Genomic DNA, 6,900 nt, shown 5'->3' on the forward strand with positions numbered 1-6,900 from the left:
TGAGTAATCAACGCTCATAGAGTCTCTTCACCCCCTTACGTGTTACTCCACCCACATGACAAGCAGAGGGATAAACTCACTACAGTTTGACAGATATATGTATTTTTGAGGGTTTTTTTCAGGCGAGAATGTAGTTTAGATTGCAAGTGTGCGGTTTATTTATAAGTATAGTGCCTTTCTCAAAATTTTTTAACTTTGGCGATTCACCACGTCGGCGGCCATTGGCCTGAAATTAACCGGTGACTGCCCCAAGATGGCGACAGAGGCCGCATAATAAATCCTGAGGGCGTAAATTTCAAACTACCGCTGAACAAATCAATACAACACAGGTTAGTGACATTCTGAGTTGATCTCTCTCGTTTGTATTTTGTAGTGTTGTATTTAAACTATAGTAATGTTTGCTTTGGCTTTTTGGGGATATTTATTGTCCTGATTGCAACAGAGAAATAGGCTACTGGGAATTCTCTGCAGACTGGTGTCATTCCTGCTGAAAAAAGCAACTTAGACCACCCTAGGCTGGTTGGCCTGCCGCCTGGCTGGTTTTAGAGGGGGTTTGGCTGGTCTTAACTGGTCAGGCTGGAAATTGACCACCTAAATCCAGCTTGACCAGCCTGGTTTAATCTGGACATAGCTGGTTTTGGCTGTGCTCCCAACCTGGCTAGGCTGGTCAAGCTGGTTTTAGCTGGTCATCTTGTAATCTTAAAATCTAATCTTATAATCCTAAAATGTGAGCAAAATCACCTGCTTTGTCATCATTTTGGACATTATGCTAGACTAAAGTGACGTTGGGGAATGAATGAGCAACGGTTTCTGCTCTTCTGACCGTCAGCATGTAAGTGGCGGAAGAAAGTAGTTCTTCAAACAAAATGGTTTGAGACTCTCCGTGTTTGATTTTCTTATTTATACACAAGATTATGGCATCGAACTGTTGTATTATCGCAAAATCACTCATATCTGGTGCACGGGACAGCCAACGCACACCTCCTACCAGTGCTGAAATACAGCCGTATCACACCGCTACTAGGGTGATATTGCTTACAGTATAGTAAACAGTAAAGCAAATACAGTAACTCTGCAGTTCCAATAAGAAACATAATTTTAATTTTAAGGAATTATTATGCTTATTTATTAGTAGTATCAGAGACTTTCTAAAATAAGAAAGCCATACGCACTTTAAAACTTTGTGAATTCTATAATGTATTTTTTTGATTAAATACATTCTGTATATTTGTGTTTGATTTATACTTACCCCCTGGCATGTTTTTGTACTTTTAAAAATGTTATAATAATAATAATAATAATAAAACTGCAATTACTTTCCCAGAATTTCCAGCATGACACATCACTTTCTATGCTTTTTATTCTATGGTTGTTTTTATTTATTTATTTATTGTTTCTCATCAGAGATTTATTCTGCACGCTTTCTAACCTCATATGTTTGACCCGGAATGACCTGCGTCTGCTGTCTATTCTGGGAAACTCCACCATCTGCTTGAGATGGATTGCGAAAAGCCTGTCTCTGCATTTAATGGCCACTCAGCAGTAATTACAGACCACAAACAAGCCAGAGATGTCTGATAAAGCAGCAGTGGCGCCCCCAGAAAATTTTCTTAGGGGTGGCCAGAAAAGGCCCCACCAAATCTTGGGGTGGCACACAAAAAAAAAATAATGAATTCAGAGTAATGTTATATTTTTGTTTCTGGTAAATAAAATAATGTAGTTTTTATTCATTTAATTAATTCTACTTGAAATATTGCAATTTATTCTTTGAAATAATTCAGCAAGTACATGTGCAAACCAAATAAAAATCTATGTTTAGTTTAAAAACACTTTTCATATACTGTATAAATAACTTCTTTTTTTACGTGCCTTTATTGTACATCATACGAGATATGCCATGTCTAAAATTAATGAAGATTAATGAGTTTATTATTCCCAGTGATGGGTTGCAGCTGGAAGGGCATCCGCTGTGTAAAAATGTGCTAGATAAGTTGGCGGTTCATTCTGCTGTGGTGACCCTGGATTAATAAAGGGACTAAGCCGAAAAGAAAATGAATGAAAGAATAATGAGTTTATTAATTACCCAAACAAATGAACAAACTAAACAAAAGGCATTACTATATACACACTCACTATACCTAATAATATTATTTATCCATATTGCTTTTTGAACCATTTTATTAATGCAGCTTCTTCTTTTGATACTGTAGCTTAAGGTAAATATTAAATAGCCATTGCTGTCTATTGAAGGTGTGTGCGTGCTGTCAAGGACGATCGGGGAAGGTGGTGGTGGTTCTAGTTTTAATGACACCCTGGGCGAAACACCCTATACACCCCACCTTTCTTGAATTGTTAGATTTGTTATTCAATAAATATAACAATTGATTTATATTTATTCTAAATAAATACACTTAATATTAATATACAATTATTATTCTAAATAAATAACAGAAATCAGTCCTAAATATTACTGGAAAACAACAACTGGAGTGATATGCCAAGATCACTTAAGAAACCTTTTGCATGAAAATTAATTATGACAATTCTAAAGAATACAAAAAATGTATTATAGAATTATCTGTGGTCTTAGACCAGATCATGGCTGAGAAATCATGTTATGAAGTCTTACCTCCCTGACTCATTATCCCTCCTTTCTGCTTTAAAGGCATGCTTAGTGAAAGTAACATCATCATCATCATATTATATAAACTTTAGTCGACTTTCAAAACTCGCTGCGTGCCGACACCTCTGCACAAAAGGCTGTTACTCCGGTTTCACGGCGCATGAGCGGTGCCTATTATGTCGGCGTGCATGCAAACAACCAACCGGGATTCACACAGGAGTGCGTGAGGCGCGCGGGAATGGTTTTCCGCGCGCATGCGTCAGTTTGCTTTCACCAGCATTGAACAAGAGGGGGAGAGCTACGTCAGTAACACCGACAATAATTAAGTGACTGCATTTTTATTTATTTATTTAATTATTTATTTATCTAAATATTGGGAATTTATAAGTTCATTTAAATCAATAATGTCGACCGCAAAATTATATTGGGGTGGCCAAAGGGGTGGCCAGAGTTTACCGAGGGGTGGCCGTGGCCACCCCTGGCCACCCCTTGGAGGCGCCCCTGTAAAGCAGCATTAAATGATATAACACAGGCGCTCTCCCCGTTTCACACACTCATCTTGTCATGCATTAAGGAGCTTGAACATAAAGCTCACAGTTTTTTCCACTCATTCCAGAGGGTAAGGGGATAGTTCACTCAAAAACTGAAGATTTACACACCATTTATTTACGCTCACGTGGTTCATAACCTATGTGAGTTTTTTTAAATATATAAATTATGAAGTATATGCATTTTGTGACACCATGAAATACGAGAATCCGATATGATATATGTTGTCATATTGCACAGTCAGTTTAATATTATTTACAGCTGCATATAGATTCTTTTTGCTGCAGATTTAATTTTCTTAACCAACAGCAAGGCTCTTTCCATCTGTTGTCATCATGACATCTCTAAACACTTTAATCTCCAGTGTTTAGTCATATCATGTGTTATTTATCTTCCTCAGGGGCCTTGTGAACGTCTCGTCAAAACACAGACAGTGACTAAACACACTTTCCAAAGTGTTGGCTGAGTAACGTCTGTTTCATGTCACACTTCAGGGCCACTTAATCTCTCTGATAACTAGTTCAAGTTCATACCGTCCTGCAGACTGACATAAACACACTGGAACATTACGGTGAAATGTAAACACTGCAAAAACGCCTTTCTTACTTAGATTTTTTTTGTCTTGTTTTTAGTCCAAATATCAAACAAAATCCTAAATTAAGAAGCAATTTCTAGACAAGCAAACCAAATTGTCTTGTTTTCAGAAATAATATGTCAAAATAAAATGAGTTTTTCCTTAAAACAAGCTAAATAACCTGCCAATGGGGTAAACAAAACAATATTGTTTTTCCTTTTGACAGAAATCCTCTATTAAAAAAAAGAAGAAAACCCCCTGCAAGTTCTGAAAGAGCACTGAAGGTAAAGAAAAGTAATGTAAAAGTAAATCAAAGGTAACGTAAGGCATTACTTACCATAACATAAATGACTCAACTTATTAGTATTTTGTGGAATAACTCAATATTATAATGCATTACAGTTAAAAGTAACTTACCCCAACACTGCTAACATCCACATTCATTATTTTGTATATGCTTGTTTGTCACGCCGGTGTTTTGACTGTTTGACGCCATCTTTTTAAGGAAATTTGCCTATTTATGTTATTATTTGTGTCAGCTTTGCATTTTTGAATATTTTACGCCATCTTTTTTAAGAAAATTAGTCTATTTATGTTATTATTTCTTTCAGATTTATATTTTTGACTGTTTGGCGCCATCTTTTTATAAAAATTAGCCTATTTATGTTATTATTTCTTTCAGCTTTGCATTTTTGACTATTTGACGCCATCTTTTTTTAAGGAAATTAGCCTATTTATGTTATTATTTCTTTCAGATTTATGTTTTTGATTGTTTGGCGTCATCTTTTTTAAGGAAATTAGCCTATTTATGTTATTATTTCTTTCAGATTTATATTTTTGACTGTTTGGCGCCATCTTTTTATAAAAATTAGCCTATTTATGTTATTATTTCTTTCAGCTTTGCATTTTTGACTATTTGACGCCATCTTTTTAAGGAAATTAGCCTATTTATGTTATTATTTTTTTTCAGATTTATGTTTTTGACTGTTTGGCGTCATCTTTTTAAGGAAATTAGCCTATTTATGTAATTTTTTTCTGTCAGCTTTGCATTTTTGACTGTTTGGCGCCATCTTTTTAAGGAAAATTAGCTTATTTATGTTAATATTTCTGTCAGCTTTGCTTTTTTGACTGTTTGGTGCCATCTTTTTAAGGAAAATTAGCCTATTTATGTTTTTATTTCTGTCAGCTTTGCGTTTTTCACTGTTTGACGCCATCATTTTAAGGAAATTAGCTTAATAAAATTATTATTTCTTTTTTTTAAATTTTATTATTTCTGTCAGCTTTGCGTTTTTGACAGTTTAGCGCCTTTTTAGGGAGTGAAAGCCTGATTAAGTTATTATTTATGTCAGCTAGCCTGTTTAGGTTAGTATCATTTAGCCGGTTTAGTTTCTGTCAGCTTTGTGTTTTTGGCGCCATCTTGTGACTGAATAATGCGCGGGCTTTTATCAGCTTCCCTCAGCCGGTTTATTTACTGTTAGCTTTGTGTTTAATTAAAGAATTACTAAACTATGACGTCTCAGAACAATATTTAGTGTCAAGCTTTTAATGTTTTGTGTCAAGCAGCTGTGTAATAAGCGGGATAAAGTACATCCAGGATGGTTGTTTTCACAGAATGAACTTCAGCGTTATACAGTGCTCCGCTAAAAATCTTGCATCTTTTAGTTAAATCAAGCAAATTTTTCTAGTCATCGCAACTAACATCAATCAAACTGACAATAAATATTAAGTTATACTTTGTAAATGTAAAGTAAAAGTGGTTATTAACTTATTAAAATTCAATTAAAGCTTATTTGTATAGCGTTTTCACAATAGTTGTTTCAAAGCAGCAAAAGGTTATTTATTACCATAAATATTAGTTACTAACTTTAACTAATAAACTTGTAACTAATAGCTTTTACAGTTAAAGTTATTATATAAACAGTTAACCTGCAGTTAAATAATGTAAGTGATGTCTATACATGTTTAATGAAGTGTATTTGTGTAGTCCTTGAAGTCTTTGATCGTTAGCATCATCTCTTTACACGTCTTGATCTAAAATTGGTAGATTGGAAAATAAGTTCAAGCACATAAATAATATTTGTTGACTTAAAATATTGCCATTACTTCTTTTAATGTGTGCGTCAGGCTTTATTCTATGATTACAACCTCCTGGATCTACTTATGCAGCATATATCAGATTTGTATGATAAGTATGGAAAGTGAATGCTGGCTTTAAATCAGAGGATCTTCAAAGAGGAAGCCCAATTGAAATGCATTCAAAAAAGCTTTTTCATGACTGTACAAACATCCTTCAGACATAAATGTGAAGCAGCATCCAGAAGTCTTCTCATTATTCAGGATGTCTTTAAAGCGTTGGCCAAAACACACTGCTGCCACGTTCGTCTTCTCTACAGTATATCTGCTGCCTTTAGGAGTCTCAGTCACGTTGACAGCGGTTGTTAAATTACCCATTAGACGCAGTTTCCCAGAAGGTCTCCACATGGTGTGGCTCAGTTTACTGGACTTCCTTCTCAGATGATAGAAACGGCCTCTTTTACCTCTCAGACACAGTGGGAAATGGTTCAAAGTATCTTATTATCCTTTTGAAAGAGCGTAAAAAAAAATCTATTAATCAACAGTTTCTGTATTTTGTGTTTCTGGTTTATTTACGTTTGTGAAATGCATTATGGGATGTTAATCTCTGCTCTGTTGAATTTTCATGTTGGAAATTTAACTCTACAGTTTAATATGTGACTTCTATTGACATTTTAGTACAACCCCAAAACAGAAAAGATTGGGACAGTATGGAAAATGCTGATTTTTAAACTTACCTTGACCTGTATTTCATTGCAGACAATATAAACACAAAATATTTCATGTTTTGTCCGGTCGACTTCATTTTATTTGTAAATATTCATCCTTTCTTGTCATTCAGACCTGCAACACACTCCAAAAACAGTTGTGACTGGAGCAATTTAGGGCTAGCAATCAGGTAAATATGGTTAAATTGGTGATTGTACAGTAATTATAATTTGGTACAAAAGCAGCATCCAAGTAAGGTGTAGTCCTTTAGGAGCAAAGATGGGCCGAGGATCGCCAGTTTGCCAAAAAACAATGTTGCTTTGTTGAGTACATCCACAAATGCCAGTTAAAACTATACTGTGCCAAAAGGAAG

General features: G+C 35.0%; 1 protein-coding gene across 3 annotated transcripts in view; it reads left to right on the forward strand.

Annotated features, from left to right (window-relative positions):
- Window positions 1–5: 5 nt before the first annotated feature.
- The window catches only part of si:ch211-136a13.1, a 33,364-nt gene continuing 26,469 nt past the window's right edge, over window positions 6–6,900 (forward strand). The window contains exons 1-2 of one of the 3 annotated variants that reach the window (XM_073929749.1): window positions 6–329; window positions 3,973–4,030. The gene's annotated coding sequence lies outside the window, so the exon portion shown is untranslated. The remainder of the gene's footprint in view (window positions 330–3,972; window positions 4,031–6,900) is intronic. The other 2 variants (XM_073929748.1, XM_073929750.1) reach the window with 2 other exon arrangements.

Source organism: Danio rerio, chromosome 18, assembly GCF_049306965.1.
Source record: "Danio rerio strain Tuebingen ecotype United States chromosome 18, GRCz12tu, whole genome shotgun sequence".
Classification (NCBI taxonomy): Eukaryota; Metazoa; Chordata; class Actinopteri; order Cypriniformes; family Danionidae; genus Danio; species Danio rerio.